The sequence below is a fragment of the Sabethes cyaneus genome, chromosome 3, assembly GCF_943734655.1.
Source record: "Sabethes cyaneus chromosome 3, idSabCyanKW18_F2, whole genome shotgun sequence".
In the NCBI taxonomy this organism is placed as follows: domain Eukaryota; kingdom Metazoa; phylum Arthropoda; class Insecta; order Diptera; family Culicidae; genus Sabethes; species Sabethes cyaneus.
The window spans coordinates 57,091,560-57,109,393 of NC_071355.1; the positions used below are offsets into that span (position 1 = coordinate 57,091,560).

A 17,834-nucleotide genomic window follows, 5' to 3' on the forward strand; every position below is an offset into this window, starting at 1 on the left:
AATAAATAAATAAATAAATAAATAAATAAATAAATAAATAAATAAATAAATAAATAAATAAATAAATAAATAAATAAATCAATAAATAAATAAATAAATAAATAAATAAATAAATAAATAAATACAGAATGTACTTCATCCGGTCCGGGATTAAAGCATGACTTAAGATTGAACGCGGTCTTGATAGCCGTCCAAACTTGCTCCACACAATTCAATGAGTTGTTCTCGATGGCTTTAACAACCAAACCACGACGGACAGCTAAGTTCATGGGATGTTCATCGATTCAATTCAAGCGATTCAATAGTTTCGCAAATTACTCAACCACTGTGCAACCCAGCGCAAAAAGTGAAGTTAAAAGCTTACCCAACCACTGTCCTGCAGACGCCTTTTCCCCTATGCGAAAAACTTTTATTGTTAAGAATGTGACAATATATTACGCATCATCTTTTAGAAAATACAGTATTGTAAAGTAAATCATTGGTTATTTGGACATCTTCATAGGATACCGGCCAGTATAAAGTAATTTTTACAAGGCATTTAATTTGTTTACTATGACATGACTCTATGCTGTAAACAACGTACGCTGAAATAAATTGGCCTCTTTTGGATCGAAATTCGGTTATAATTTTAGGTGATTCTAGGCAGACAAGAAATTTATAAATGTTGGTAGGCCTCAACTTAAACAAGAGCATGGGTCGAAAGTTTATCAAAATAACTAGCTAAAATGATTAAGTAGATACTTACATAAAAATTGCAGCTAATCATATTAATCAAACAACTTAAATACCCCATTCCGACTTTTCGACTTCATGTACAGAATTTCGACTAGTACTGGGGTTTACCTTGAAGAATATTTACCTCTCACAGCCCCAGGCATGTGTACGACAAGGATGTTGTAGACGCTAGTAACTAGTCAAACGTGGATTGGCAATCGAGCGCTTCATACTTAATTGCGGTTACGCCATCCGTTAAACTGATAGTCTACGCCAGAGCGAATAAGTTATCATCGCGTGGAATGGGCGATCGCTGCTTCTAATAATAGTTGAGCCGATTTACGGCGGTGTTTGAGAATTATCAGCTACATGTCTAAAGTTTCGCGTATAGAAACGCTTTCCTCTACTGACTGTGTGAAACAAACTTTGTTCGAGCGAGCGTACGACGCAGCTAGAGAGTCGTGGAACTCACACTATGCTGAACTGATTAACATTGTTGCTTTCGCCTGTTTCGTTGTAGCGGAGTAAGGGTAAGGGGCACTATCATTTTCCTCTTTGCTTCCCCGCGCTTAGCCACGGCGCGTATTCGCACGGCCAACATCGGCCAGCCGAAATAGCTCAGTTGGGAGAGCGTTAGACTGAAGATCTAAATGTCCCCGGTTCAATCCCGGGTTTCGGCAAAAGTTGAATAATATTTTTTATTAATCCAGTTACCTATATAGTCGAAACTCTCTACTGATATGGTAGTACAGAATATCAGCAAAAATTGCTCAGCAATAATGGCTGCAGAAAAAATGGCCGTTCACCTAGAGTGTTTTCATTATTATTTCACTGCAATTTCTGGATTCCCCTTCTCAGCTCAATTCAGCGCGTAGAATGCAAAGTGGCTGCACAGTATTTTGTTTTTGTTCTGCTTACACAAGCATGCATTTGGGTTCCATTAATGTGGAATGTTTTTATGCGTTTCGTGTTTTTATCGAGTCTACCTACCACCGAGACTACATTCGCCTGCCGTCCAGGGAATTTTCGTTCATTGCAAATATGGATAATTCACCGAGAAAACTTCAGCACCCCACGGCCACAATGCAATGGCTTTGGCTGGCATTCCGACCGAAAGGGTTGGAACGGTGAAACTATTAGGATGGTTTGCATTGTTCTCGTGTGCAGCAGAGCATGGCTAACAGCTAGCTTCGCTAGCAGCAAACCACGTTAAGTCTCAAATTTTGGTTTGAGGAGTGGCCTGCGTGATTTTTTTTTCCAGGATTTACCGTTTTCCGGTGACCTATACGTGTGGAAATTGAGACAAAAGGAGCTCATTTGTCATATACCCTTCCCTATACGTACCGGTACGCCATGAGCAGCAGCGAACGAGTCAAACAGCCGGAGGAATTCCAAATGGCAGTCATTTGTATAGCAATTTATAACAATTTCATTATGGTGGTGATAGACAAATAACGACAAGCCAGCGTTTGAAATGATCAAGGCCATTGCGGATGATACTTTACTATGGTTAACTATAATAGCACCAAGGATGTAGAAATGAAACATTTGGGTGGCTCATTAAAATCACTCGAAAATAGACGTGCCGAAATAGCTCAGTTGGGAGAGCGTTAGACTGAAGATCTAAATGTCCCCGGTTCAATCCCGGGTTTCGGCAATGGCTGTCATTTTTTGCATGCAATTATTAATTTTTCTAAAATAAAAAATATTTATAAACATTGGCGTGCCCAGACCCTGGTAGAAGATAGGTTAGGGGCCATCCATATCCACGTGAACAGTTTAGATGGAGGAGGGTATGAAAATGTCCACACTTGTCCATGCAAGGGGGAGAGGGGGTATGGAAAATGTCCACGTGGACAAGTTTTTTTTTCTACAGAAAATAAAAATTAGAAAGAAAGATGTTGAATTCATTTACCTATTAGGGTAAGAGTACCAGTAGTGGAGCATTTAGAAGTAACATTTCAAATTTTTGGTCAAAATATCAGGATAAATATACATGCAAACGCACACGATATGATTGAAACATTCTTAAACTTACTAAAAATGACGGTGATTCCATTATATGATTCCATTATAAATTCGATTTTTTTAAGAGAAAGTGTTTTTCCCGTTTGATACCGTCGGTTTGCTAACGGGAACTTAACCAACAAAATTGATGTGCTCTGAACTAAACGGGATAAAACCAATTAGATTGTACGGACTTCCTTACACAAATTTATTAGGTTTTTAAGTTTTGTTTTCTCTATGCCTTGCTTGGTGCAAAGTGCAAAAAATGTTAAAAATAGAGGAAAATGAGCAAAATAGGGCACTTCCCGATGACAAACAGGAAAGGGGTTGGCACTAGGCGATTCTCCGGAAAATTTTACTTAAGATCACCTATATTTGGCAGCCTGTAGGCCGTATCTTAATTGCGTCTGTTTTTTGCTCGTTTCGCCCATAGTGCATTGTTTGGTATTATTTTAGTTTCGTTTGGCTATTCTAGAACTTTTCTGAATTCTGTTATTTTTATATTAGTGTTTGCTTCATTTTTGTGGGAAATGCATTGAAGGCTAAACTGTTCCCACACTGATTATCAGGGTGACTAGTAATAAGTGTCAGTGTTTTTGAACGTGTTTAACTAACGTGTGTAATTATTTCCGAATGGCAGCATGGGTTCGTTAAAAAACGATCAACGACAACCAACTTGATGGCTTACGTTTCTTCGCTGATCAGTGCACTTGATAAACGACAGCAAGTCGATGCCGTTTATATCGATTTTGCAAAGCCTTTCGAAAAATGGATTTCCCGAATTGCTAACACGGTGGATACTGTCGTATCTCACCGAGCGTACTGCATACGTCCGCATTGATGGAACGAGTTCACTTCCGTTTGAGACCGAATCGGGTGTGCCTCAGGGAAGCCATCTAGGTCCGCTGCTGTTTATATTATTTGTAAACGATCTGTGCACCACCATACAGTCTCCTAAATACATGTTCGCAGATGATCTCAAATTTTTTTCGTGTAGTAACGTCAGCGGTTGACTGCTGTGCAATCCAAGCTGACATTGACGCGTTAGTAAACTGGTGCTTACTAACGGGATGGAAGTGAATGTACAGAAATGTAATGCTATCTCTTTCTGCAGAAAAAGACGAAACGTTATAACATTCGATTATAAAATGTCTGCAGCAAGTATCAACCGTGTAAATGCAGTGAAAGATCTGGGCATTTTACTAGACAGCAAATTGAGTTTCACACAGCACATTGCGTCTACTACTGCCAAAGCCTATGCTGTATTGGGGTTCGTCAAACGAAATACGAAGCAATTCCAACATGTCTACTGCCTAAAGTCGTTATATTGTGCACTTGTACGGAGCATACTGGAGTATGGAGTGCTTGTGTGGGCTCCTTATCATGCTGTGCAAGTAAATCGAATCGAAAGAATCCAACGCCACTTTGTTCGATTTGCTCTACGACCCAGTTCGTCTACCGCATTACGAAAACCGATGCGAGCTTATCCATCTACCGACGCTGACAACTAGAAGGACGCTGCTGCAACGGCTTTTTGTTTTCGACCTTCTTGGCAATAATATCGACTACCCCGACTTGCTGAGCCGTGTTCCAATCAACGTGCCTCCAAGGCTTACTCGCCAGCCTCATTTCCTTCCATGTAGTTGCCACTGCCTTATAAAGGGTTAAAGTTTAAACATAGAATAATGTAGCGACAGTCTGTACGAATTAGTCGAAGACTTGTAAATAATTAAATAAAATAAACAAATTTATGTTTGTGAATGTGTTAATTTTAAGTCTTGCGTGCATATCTGTTTTTATTCAATATCGAGGTTTTTTTTTGAAATTTTTTTCCTTGAACTACAGTCAATTTTTTTTTCTCAGGCAAATTCAAAATTACGAGTACAAAAAAAGCATAAATTAATGTGAAAGGTTAATACCGAACCCATTATAAATAGCATAAGAAACTACTTGTATTATTACGTAACATTAAATAAATGAATTTATTATTATTAATTAACAAAGGGTTAATCACCGATGTGTCTGCATATACTTCATTAAGAATGTATTCAATTATCAACACAGCTTGCAAGTTTGTTTTAAATTCTCATTCGTTCAAGAAACGTGATAATGGGACGCAAAAAGGAAACTTGTGAATTTCGAAATTTTCGACCGTGTGGTATTTTAAAGCAGCTGAAGCCACTCAGAATAAACGAATGATTCATTATTCGTGCCATCGAGCGATACAAGGAGACCAGTGCTTGGAAAATACTCCCGAAACCTGGCCCTAAACGCACTGTAAGGACACCGGAAACCGTCAAACGAGTAAGAGAGCGAATTCGACGGAGACTCTGGAGCAGTCTGAACATAAAATGGTCGGAAAACTGAGATTTTCGCAGGCAACCATGAAGAATATTTTGAAAGACGATCTTCGAGGATGCACGTTGTGACTGAAAAGCAGAAGGTTACACGCAGAAGGTTGTGATTGTGAAATTCCATTGCTGTTTATTGAACGCGGTGTTAAAATCAATACTACATATTACATCAATAATGTTTTGATGAACAATTGTCATTTGTCATTTGTTTATTGTTCAGTAGTGTAAAGTTCTACCTTTTAAAAATACTACCTTCGGTTTGTCACAGTAATTACAATTATAATGTTTGTTTAAAACTAGTCACTAATAAATTAATTTACCAATCTAACTACGGTTCCAAAAACTTATGCAGCCACTCTTAAAAATTGCTTCCGATGAAGAACGTTTTACTATGGGAGGTAAACTATTCCAATTAATAACATCTCGAACGAACAGTGAATTGGCGTAACTCGTTGTATTGTTTGCAGGAATCACTAAGTTTTGTAAACGACGGCGGTGTGATTATATCAGTTTTCGATGCAGTATGGCCGGGGTTTGCGTAGACATTAATTTTCTCAGGAACATGCAGGATCGATATGCGTAGAAAACTTGTAGAGAACATCCCAGCAAATTCTTCTGTAGATGGCTTACATGGTCATATCGGGTTAAACCATATACAAAACGTACGCAGCAGTTTAATGCCACACGTAGTCGATGAAACGAACTTGCACTGAGGCGGACATGGAAGATATCCCCGAATAAAAAGTGTGGCAGGATTAGCGACTTAAAAAGTTTCAGCCTAGTGTCGACCGCCGCAGCAGAAACACTGGAGTATAGTGTTCGTAGACCAGCGTAAATCTTCCCACACTGTTGGCCTATTAAGCCGTCCCACTGAAGATCACTCTGGAACGTATACCCTAGGTTGTTCACACTGTCCGATCACTGAATGATTTTATCGTCTATCTTGATGAACGATACCGGAGACACAGATCCAATTTCTCGTCGTCGTGGACTTCTTATAAACAGCGCTTTACTTTTAGTAGGATTGATTACAAGCCCACTTCGTCGTGACCACTCCGAAATGCTTTCTAGGTCCGCATTCATCATCCTGGTTATTTCCAATGTGTAGGGACCAAGACGACTGATGTATAGCTGTACTTCATCAGCATACATCTGTACGGAACAAAACTTAAGAACCGTCGGAAGATCTTTTATGTAACAGCAGAACAGCAACGGTCCGAGGACAGAGCCTTGCGGTACCCCAGATGTACATACGTCGCAGCTGGAACAGCTACCACCACAGTATACTGTCTGTTTTCTGCCTTGTAGATATGCATACAACATATTCACAGCCGCAGAGGAAAAGTTAAATTTAGCCTCCAGTTTTGACAGCAATTTCCGGTTAGGGATAATGTCAAAAGCCTTTGAAAAATCTGGCAGCAGAAGAATACCAATTCCTTTTTTATCGACTACCGGTCCTAAATCGTCATGTACTCGTAGAACAGCAGTTTTAATGCTTTGACCTTTACGAAAACCAGCCTGGAATTCAGTCAGTAGGTTGTTGTTTTCTATGTAGTGCGCCATTTGTTGCTTAAGAAGCTTCTCGAACGATTTCGACAGTGCGCATAGTATGCTGATCGGGCGTAGATTTGCAATGTCGTTCAGATGAGCCTTCTTTTTCAGTGGCAGAAACTTCGCATGCTTCCAGCATTCTGGGAAAGTAGATGACTCAATGAAGACATTGAACAAGTGAGTTATATGTTCAATTACCAATGGTAAAATTATCTTTATAAACTTGATCGGTAAGCCATCCAAACCTACTGCGTTCGACTTGGCAAATGGCATTAATAACCTCCAAGCTCTGCACTGGACATAAAAAGGACTCCATATAAAGTAGCGGCCAAAATTACCGAATGTAAAATTTCCCATTTTAGCACATGTTAAACGCGGCTATGATTCGCGAATAAAATTTTGATAGAAAAAAAAATCATGTAGCAATAAGCTGTCAAAGTTGCCCATTTCAAAAATTTGAAAAATAGGTCATTTTAAAAAAGTCAAAAAATTATATACTTATCGCGGATGTAAATATTATTGATATATATCATTTTTAAACTGATACCTTAGCCTTTCAAAAAATGAAATGAAAACAAATTTAAACTCAATGAGGTGCGCGATAGGCTCCTTATAATAAACATAAAATTCTCATAAACTTTAATCAAAAAAACAACTCTTGTCGCCGCAGTTTCTAACAGTGCGTCTGAAAGCTCGAAGTATGTTGTATCAAAACATGAATTGAAAGTTTGCTATAATTTGACGTTTTCCGAAAAAAAAAATAGTTTTAAAATTGTCATATTTTTAGCAAGTCTTTAAAATTTTAAGTACTCTTTCAACAAATTTGATTATCTTTGTTGCAAAATTTATTTGGTACCTGAAGAGAGTTTCAATGAGAAAATGGGTCCCTGCGAGAAAAAAAAATTTTTTTTTCAGGCAAATATTTATATCGGACACATTTGATAATTTTTCCCCAAATCACCCTAAATATGAGTTCTTATAAGTTTAAATCATTTCTTTTGTAACAAATATAACCTAGAATAAATTTGAAACTAAAAAATAATTTTGGCCAAAAATTGCAATTTTCCGACTATTGTGCACTGGTCGAAAAGAAAACTGATACGGCGAATACATTGTAGCTCTTGGAGGAGCTCCTTCCCATTGGTTCCCATCGTCAAAAAAACACTACAAGAATGCACCATGCTGGTTCCAACAAGATTCTTCACCGTCTCAGCAGGCGAAATCTTGAGTGAATTTTATTTCTTCGAAAGAGTGGCCTGCCTCTTCGCCTGATTTGAATCCCCTCGATTTCTATGCATGCTAGGCAAACTAGGGACCACTAAAGGATTGACTGTGGATATTTTCCAGCAACGTAATTTTTTGGTAACGACGAATAGAGTTCAGCCAGGAAAGCATGCTGGAATATAACTCCCAATTTGTGAAGTTTGGTTAAAAGGATTTGATAGTCGACTCGATCCAATGCTGCTTTCAAATCAGTATAGATCTGGTTGCCCTGTTCCGTGGTACATAGACACTGCGTGGTGAATTCCAAGTCAAATTGGTTGAAACCAATTAACCGTTCTCACGATGAAAATCATGTAGCGAAGAGGAAATATAGTATTTTTGCACAAAACAACGGCCGATCGAAGACAATGGTCTTAAATATTTTTGAGCAACCGCTCAAGAATGTGATTCGGCGATAGCGCTCTACATTCTGCTAACATGCATTCCTTTAAACAGGAAACACAGATGACGATTTCCAGGTTTCAGAAAACTTGTGGCTCTGCGATAGGTTGAATATTCAAGCAGGACAACGGGCCTACTTTGGCCTTCGCCAAACGCTGCTATTAAGCCACTTTACGAACTTGACAATGTACAAACCCCCTATTAGACCGATAGAGCATGCTCACGGAGGACTTACGCACCTTTGCGGACGACATTAAACGGAGCGCAAGCTGAAAGTGAAGAGTAGCGGAGGTGCATGAATTAAAAGCAACAGACTCTGCTTGGGAAGATTACCAACGTACATTTGGCGAAAGTCGGTAAACTACAGTGAACCGGGCACGTCGTAAGGAAAACGACTCTATACAACAACCCCACCGGCACCGGCACAGAGCGACTCAACGTCTAAAACGACTTTTTTTTTATTTCTTAAGTAAAAAATTGTGACTTCAGAAATGCCTGGGAAATGGGCGACGACTCGACGAGTAATTCTAGATAGAATTGAATGGAGCTTAAAACAGCACGAACCACCCCGGCTCTAAGTTGACGACGCCGACGGGGATCGTACAATCAGCCCCGTACATTTTCATATACTCTAAACAACAACTGGCTGTGAAATTTCAAGCTTTAAACTGTATAGCAAATTTTCTCCTGGGGGGAGCGGGAGAGGGGGGTTTGGGTGTTCAGACTGTCGCTACGCCCATGTGCTAATAATGCGCAATATACTCTTGCAGAATTTTTTCACGAACAATTTTTTGTTGTGCCTTTCTAGAGGTCTTTTTATGTATTTTATATATAATAAAATAGTTATATTTAATTTATTTTTGTAAATATGCCTTTATTTTTGTATTATTCTGTATCATTTTTGAACCATTGTTTTGTTCTGTTATTATACTACTGCTTGTTTTTCACAGCTTCGACAACTTATTTAGTTTTTTTACTGTTAAAGATTACATTAGTCATTATCTGTATGATACAGACAATAAAGTCAGCAACTATTGCAATAATTTTGTACAAGTACAATCACAGACGAAGATAGGATACGTACAGATTTGTTTAAGTTTTGGTTTGTAGACAAGTTCTGTCACCATTAAAATTTGGCCTAATTGACCCAAAATCGATAATATTCCTTAGCATGGAAGGAACGCTATTTTCCAAGGCCGACAGCACACTTGTCTCTTTGGGACAGAGGGACAAATTCGCTATAGCTTTTTCACGGTGATGTGAGGACGTCTGGAACGACAAACCAAATCCTTACACAGTGTGGAACGAAACTTGAAGTACAGCGTATCGTGAATGCTACAAATTCACGATGCATACAAATGTATGGTAGGTATGGGATCACCCCGCCCGTTGCACAGGGAGTCGTTCTACGGATATGATGCGTCACGATTGCGAAGCTGGCTGGCTACATATATTTACTTCCTTAATAATCGTAATAATGAACCTATATGTATAATAATCGTCTATCCTCGGGGAGTAGTTTTCTTGAGCGTGGGTTGCTCAGCATCTTATAACTCTTTGATGGCTAGGAGTATTTTTTATGGCGGTTCTAATGGTTCGACTGAACAATAATTAAGTTATCTAAATATCCTCGATGGTATGACGTTGCATGAATTATAGAAAACCGTAAGCCGTCACCTACCCATTTGAGAACATTATTAAATTAATAACATTGCTTAGTTGGATGGGATCGCAGGCTGTTTCTACTTTATTGGCTTTTAAGGAAGCTTGCCAATAAATGAATGAAAAAAGAATTATGTATTTATTAATAGTACCAATTTCTTCAGCGTCTTATCTATTTTTAATGAAACTCATCAAGAAAACAAACTAATAAAAATTGACACCCAGTTTGTTCACAGCTGGGAGCTCATACGCCAAGATCGGAACAACTTGTTGTACATATATCGAAATAATTTATTTGCACACACACGCAGCGCATTCCCCGCGAAGGGTTAAAAATTCACTTCTTCCGCCGGCTGTTTCAGTGTCGTCCTCGTAATACCTTGGCCGCGTCATTGCGCCGCGCCGCGCCACACCGGTGGGTGACGCTGGCCAGATCTTCCACCGACTGCGTCGTGTTATTATTACGCGCTGTTTGAACGTTTAATAACGTACCGTAAATAGTTTATGCGATGATAATATGTGTGCACCGAGCTCCGTACGCGTAGCAACAGAGTGGCAGTAGTGTGTATGTCTCCCAGTTGGCTTGGCAGTGAACTCGTCCCTCATGGGGTCTTCCTCCTAATGTTGATCCACTTGTGAAGCCGTATTCGGAACAAGTGGCGTGGGGCAGTAGAGAGAAGTAAGGCACATTTGGCGAAGGGCGGACGCGGTGGAGGTGTTCGGGGATATTTATTTGTATGGATGTGGGACACATGTGGCGCTCTCGATTCTTGACTTCTATGAAACCACACTATAATAAAGCGCGAGTCGTTAAGGAGATCTGGGGTTCTTTACGTTGTTGTGCCGGGTTTTTGTTGTTTTCGTTTCGTGGAAAGCGAAAGTCATTGAAGTCAGAACCGGTCCGATAGAGTACGGAAAGAGGGGTAAAGAGACTGAATGAGAAAGAGAAAGAGGGTTGTCCTTCAACGAAACACATCACTGCGGTGGAAACCTTATGTGAGGAAACACATAAAACGAGGTACCCTAATCGACAATTAATATCAGACCCTTCCCCTTGAACTTCTAATCCCGAGAAGCGTTTCACTGGATGCGGGGTCGGACATCAAAGTATTTTGATTGGAAATGGGAAGCCCTGCCTGGGTACTTTAATTTACTGCGTTTGGGAAAAATGCGTGCGGGAACGAAGCTGTTTCTTAATGATTATTGATAAAGTTCGTTTTAATTAGTTTTTTAGCTGGTTTTTGAAATGTTTCACTAGTAGGACCGCGGTAATATTGAAGATGTCAACCCGTGATTTTGTGCTGTTTTTCGTTTGTAAGAATGTGTTTTCCATGTAGGTTTTATAACGACTGGAACAAGTACATATGCTTATTTTTTGCATTTTATTTTTGCAATTCATAATTTACAAATGCGTACCCGAGTAAGGTATAACAACAAAAGTATATCAAAATTATTACATATTCTGGTGTTGACATCAACTAGAAATCATGTTTTGTTACCGAGTCCAAATGGCATTTATGACATATCAGACTTAGCTTTTCTATTTAGCAAAGCAAAGCCTAGGTGCTACATTCCGTTATCGAAACTTAACCTTCTGTTTTTTGATACGACAAACTGCGCAGCCAGCTGTTAGAGTGCAGGATAATTGCAGGGACAGTTACTATTTATGATGTTTAAAAACCTGCGATATTTAAATGAATCTATTTTCCCATAATTATTTATGATGATGATATGATAGCAAAATGACAACTAATCCAGCTTTCCCATTAATATTGTGTAACGGCAAGATTAGTATTCCGTTTGACATTTTTGGTAACACAAGTAACTATTATTCAAATTAGTTTCACGGCGTGGAAGTTTTGCAATCTATATTGATATTTCACCACTAAGGCGACCAAAATTAAATCACACCGAGTAATCAATAATCGTTACATTAAGGTATCAAATTTTGTTTTCAATTGGCTCTAAGACTTTGCACGAGTAAGTTTGCCAAAATCTGGATCACTATAATTTTCAAACATAGTGATCCGTGGTATTGACTCCAGTTCAATAGGAATGGCGGACATTCGGTGGGAATGAGATACGTGTTCGTGTTCGATTCAATAAATTCAATAACGATTGTCTTAACAACAGCAAAAGGAAATGATAGAAGAGAGATATGAAATTAAGGTTGTAAATAGTATCCTTAGAGCAAGAACGTAATAAGCGTTCTCATATGACCTTGCTATTATTTAATTTTCCGCCTTTCATGCCTTTTCCTGCTATAAGAATACTATTCACACCTTTAATCACATTACTTTCTTTTACTATTTCCTTCGCCTATTGTTAAGTCTATCATTGTAAAAAAAATTCAAATCAAGCCCGTCTTCATCATACTGCCCATGGTTGCATAGTTGACGTAACGAACGACCAACACCACCATTGTTGAGAAAACGCATTTTTATCGGGAAAAATGTTTAGGGCCATATAATCTTATCTGTATACTTTTTCAATCAAATAATCTGTCAATTTAGTAGCGATTATTAGTAAAATTAGTTCGGGTCGATGGGGTTTCGTTTATTGTATTCAAAAAATGCCAATTTATGGGAATAAACAGACGGTTCATTCTCATAGCTTGGCGTGAAACCCGTGAAAAGCAGGTTGCTAAATTTCTCGAATATTTTCGAACAAACAACTGTTGTTTGAGCATTGGGCATGTATATTACATAGTTAAGAATGCGTAGGACAGAAAAAGTTCATTTTGGTCATTTTGGCTTTTACGTCTACTGTGAATCCTACGACAGCATAAGTCAAGACAAAAACAGAATTAAATTGCAGTTCTGAATTTACCGTTAGATTATCTGCACTGGTGAGACTACTACCCATAATCACGTCCTTAGGTGACTTGCCGTCCTAAGACAAAGCCTGTCGAACAAAGTTTCTCCATGTAACTCGGTTGAGGGCTACCGGTTTCCAATTCCTCGGACACCGAGTACTCTCCGCCAGATCTCGCTCCACCTGGTCTAAGCATCTTGCTCGCTGCGCTCCTGGTCGTCTTGTTCCTACCGGATTTGAGGCGAACACCATCTTTGCAGGGTAGCTGTCCGGCATTTTTGCAACATGCCCTGCCCATCGTATCCGTCCAGCTTTAGCCCCCTTTTGGATACTGGGTTCGCCATAAAGCTGTGCGAGTTCATGGTTCATCCTCCGCCTCCATACTCCGTTTTCCTGTACGCCACAGAAGATCGTTCTTAGTCGTTCGAAAACTCCGAGTACTCGCAGGTCCTCCTCAAGCATTTTCCATGTTTCATGCCCGTAGAGAATAACCGGTCTAGAAAGCGTCTTGTACGGGATACACTTTGTACGGGGACTTAGTCTGCTCGACCGCAATTGCTTGTGAAGCACCTAGTAAGCACTACTTCCGCTGATAATACGCCTCCAAATCTCACGGCTGGTATCATTGTCCGCCGTCACTAGTGAGCCAAGGTAGACAAATTCGTCGACTACCTCAAACTCATCGCCGTTGACCATTATACTACTGCCCAAGCGGCGTCGTTCGGCCTCGGTTCCGCAGGCCAGCATGTACTTTGTTTTAAACTTATTTACCTTTCATTGATGTTTTTCGGTGAAATAAAATCAAACACTCAAAATCGAACTCGGCTCGCGTAGGTCCAGCGAGGACCCGCATTGAACCTAAGACCAAATTAAAATAGTCGTTGCTTATATAACCACTAAAACACCAGTTGATCATGTAACCTCTCATGGAACTGCTCTAAGTATGGTCACGAGAATGCGTAGTAATACACAGACGTAGTAATACAATGTGAACACTACTGTGGTTGTTTGTGAAACCGCAATTAATTTGTCACCTTAGGATCTGTTTCCACGAATCGGCGACGCCCAAGTGCATCACAACGATAACAAGATCAAGTAACAATTTGGGTTTTATTACACTCTTATGATGGTATTTAAGACCAAAATTGGTCTTCAAGACTACCATAAGAGTACAATAAAACTCACATTGCTGCTGGGGAGGTGATGTACGGATGCAATATTGGCGCAGCTTTTGTTGCGTACATCAAGAAGGCTCCTTCTTCACTGTTCGCAACAATGAAAAAATACGCCAATTTTGTAAACTGCTTGCAGCTACGTACACCGAATGCTCTAGAAACCACGTTTCTATTCACAGTGGTCCAAAACGGTGAAAAGCGGAACTTTTTTCCTAGTGTCTTTTGCTTTCATTTGGTCATTTATGGTCCTCAGCACTTTTGTTCGTATGAATACCCCCCTTAATCTAAAACTGTCAAAAGTTCGTCATCGCTTACTATGAAAATAAAAAAATAACTTTTTTGTGTTAGGAAATATAGACATAGTTTCTTCGACAAAGTTGTAAACATAGTAAAAACAAGCAACTTTGCTATAGAAATAAAATTTCTATCTTTATCGAGTGCTGAACTATAAGGCATACATTCTTTAAAATTTCCTTAAAAATTGGTTTTTCATACTTAGCTTTTGTTAGTTGCATTTTACAAGAATACAATGCTCTAGGCAATAATTGAAGCTCTCAAAATATACGTTTTTGCAGAAGACCGCAAATCTCTTCGACCTTTACTTGTTGAGTTATCGCGTATTCAAGCTTTCAACCAGTTTTTAAAAAAGTTTTAGAGAATATGGCCTATAGTTCAGCACTCGAAAAAAATAGAAATTTTATTTCTTCAGCAAAGTTGTTTGTTTTTACAATATTTACAACTTTGCCGAAGACACTATGTCTATATTTCCTAACGCAAAAAAGTTATTTTTTTATTTTCATTATAGTAAGCGATGACTAATCTTTGACAGTTTTAGATTAAGGGTGATAATTTTACGAAAAAAGTGGAAGACCATAAATGATAAAATGCAAACAAGAGACACTAGGAAAAAGTTCCACTTTTCGCCCTTTTGGACTACTGTGCTATGCCTGCATCCACTAGCAATACATTTCGTCGAACCTTCTTAAAGTTGGATAATATGTTTCATTGATATTTTTCGGTGAAATAAAACCCTTCTTTTCTCGATCTGCGTAACGTTCCTGGCTACTATGCTTCGCCTATCGTCAGACGCCTAGAAAATTTTATTTGTGGTCAACTAATTCATACAAATTTTAAAACACATTTTTCTTTTCACAAATTTACATTACAAAAAACAAATAAAAAGCTTACATTTTCGTCAGTCTATTTTCTTCACACATTATTAATGCTGCGTCTGCTGCCGACGAGTAACCTGCTTGCTTTGTTCACACTACCGCAGCTTAGTGACCAGACCGTTATACATACATTGCTTCTTGAAGTTGCTCGAAACGACCAGGACGCCGCGCCAGGTAGTATAAATACGGGCGCTTAACCGAAAGTACGAATTACAAGTGTTTTAACCATCTAGAAGAGCAGTAGTAATGCAACCACCGTGAATAGAACAATAACTGACAAGCAAATTAGAAATAAGAACGACGAAAGGAAACTCGGTACTTGGTACTGCAGGTCACTAAATTTCATAAGGGTGACCGGGTGCTGCTCGAACTGCTTGTACCCCTTAAAATCGCCGTCGTAGCCCTGTAGGTTATGTCGCAAAGGAAAAGCCCAGTTTTACCAGAGCGGTGGCGCTACAAACGAACTGGGAACGATTTCAGGATAAAGGGCCGTTTCGTACAGCATCATCAACGTGAACTGCCCGCACGAAGGAAGGTCCGACGAGGAGAAGGAAGCATTCTGCGCGAGGCTGGAGGCAGCGTACGATATCTGTTCGCCACGGGACATCAAGATGGTTTTCGAGCATATGAACGCCGACAGGGAATATGGACGATAAGGAAGAAATGTAATGACTGATGATAGGATCCCATAGCCTGCACACCGATACGAACGATAAAGGCCAATGATGTATAAATTTCGTCGCTTCCCGAGGCCTGGTGATCCGAAGCACCTTTTTCCCGCGCAAAGATATCCACAAAGCCGCCTAGAGATCACCTGATCCAAATTGACCACGTTCTCATAGATGACTGGTTCTTTTCTAACATCACGAACATTCATTCCGTACGGGGTGCGAGTGTTGACTCTTACCATCACCTAATAGCAGTATATGTGCACTCAAAACTGTCAACTGTATACCAGACACGTCAAAGCCATCCTTCTCGGCTGAACATTAGACAGCTAGATAACCCGCAATCTGTCGAGAATAACGCACGAATACTGAATGAGGCACTGCTTTCTTCCGAGGAATTAGGTGCTTCAATCGAAGACGATTGGGACTGAATACGCTCGGCCATCGTGTGAAGAGCCCCGGAGAACACACAATGATTGGTTTGCTGGAGAATGCCAACAAGCGGTGGAGAGGAAAAAAATTGCTTGAATTGCAACTAGGTAGAACTTGGCCAAATACCGGCGAGCTAGGAACCAGTTGACCACAATCCTGAGCAGTTAAAAGCGCCAAAAGGAGGATAGAAATCGTGAAGAATTAGAACAGCTGTTCCGAGCTAATGACACGCGCAAGTCTAGCGAGAAGGTGAACCAAAATTGTAAGGGTTACACACCGAAACTTGACATGCGTAGGAATGAGGGAATGCGAGGTGGTCGACGCGTTGAAACAGTTTTCAATGGCGAAGATGCAAAAGGAAGCGGCACGGACGTTTTCCTAGGAGCCCATGGAAAATAGTAATGTCCCAGCGTGTGACCTCCAAGTTGTCAAACGAGGAATCGGGTTGCTGAAGACCACCAAAACTGCAGGTAATGACCGCCTACTGGCAGATCTATATCAAGATGGCCGAGAAACGATTTGAGAGGAGGAGAAGCTACCGGAGAAATCGATGGAAGAAGTATACAGTAGGGATTGTTCCGAAAAAAAACCCAGCAAACATTTTCGTACGTATATCAAAGTAACAAATATGATATATGTACCGATATATATCTAGAAAAATCGCATTCGATGCAAGAAAGCAGCATATGCGTACTGTTTTGGAGGCGACATACGACTGCAAATTATATGATAATAATTCACATTCATAAGTATTTGTATACGATGAAATCCGACTCAACATGATTAGTTCCATAATGCTATACAATTCTGTGACGAAAATCGTATGTGAATCAGTTACTATCATTTTGTACGAATAGAGGTAAACTAGGGTGCGCTTTATTAAGCTTTATGTACGATTTCGAGTTTGCTTAGCGATATTTAAGATGATTTTCACACATTATTATACGATTTGTGGTTTGCTGGGAGGTCTTTTATCTCAATATCTTAAAATGCCGCTGAGCTTGGTTCAATCATTCGATGCCAAACGAAAGATATTTTTTAAGGACTTCAATGATATGGTGCTTGTTCACGGCACGCCAATATTTCTAGTAGTTTTTGCCAAAAAAAGAGAATTTTAACACGTATCAAAATTTACCTTAGTTTTCTTGATATGAAAATGTACACGCCTATATTTCCGGATTTCGCTGGGATAAAATTAACCTTTTTCGTCATAAATAGGCTGTTTCCATGTGGAATCCGATGACACGGTATTTGTTTACGGTACGAGGCTGTTTCTTGATATTTTGGTCAAATAAATGGTATTTTACCCTAGTTATATCAATGTTAAAGTGAATATCTCTGGATTCCGCTGGGATAAATTTAGTCTTTTTTCACCAAAAGAAAGTTATTTTTATGTGCATTCGAATAGCTTGGGGTTTGTTTCTTGTAGTTTGCGCCAAATAAAGATCATGCTACCCTAATTTTGCTACGTCAATTGAAAAAATTGGGATAAAATGACTAATTTTGCCGTAATTTAGTACCCTACCATCGAAAATCACAATAAGATAGCTTTCCTATGGTGAAGGAAGATCGGTATTATTTCAGCAGGTTACGGAGTTATTTATCAATACATCTCTGTAC

The 17,834-nt window shown here is 39.4% G+C and overlaps 2 non-coding genes across 2 annotated transcripts; both read left to right on the forward strand.

Annotated features, from left to right (window-relative positions):
* Positions 1 to 1,321: 1,321 nt before the first annotated feature.
* Positions 1,322 to 1,394, forward strand: Trnaf-gaa (transfer RNA phenylalanine (anticodon GAA)). The gene has a single exon. It is a non-coding gene; the product is annotated as a tRNA-Phe (tRNA).
* Positions 1,395 to 2,298: 904 nt separating this feature from the next.
* On the forward strand, positions 2,299 to 2,371 carry Trnaf-gaa (transfer RNA phenylalanine (anticodon GAA)). Its single transcript has one exon. It is a non-coding gene; the product is annotated as a tRNA-Phe (tRNA).
* The last annotated feature ends 15,463 nt before the right edge of the window (positions 2,372 to 17,834 follow it).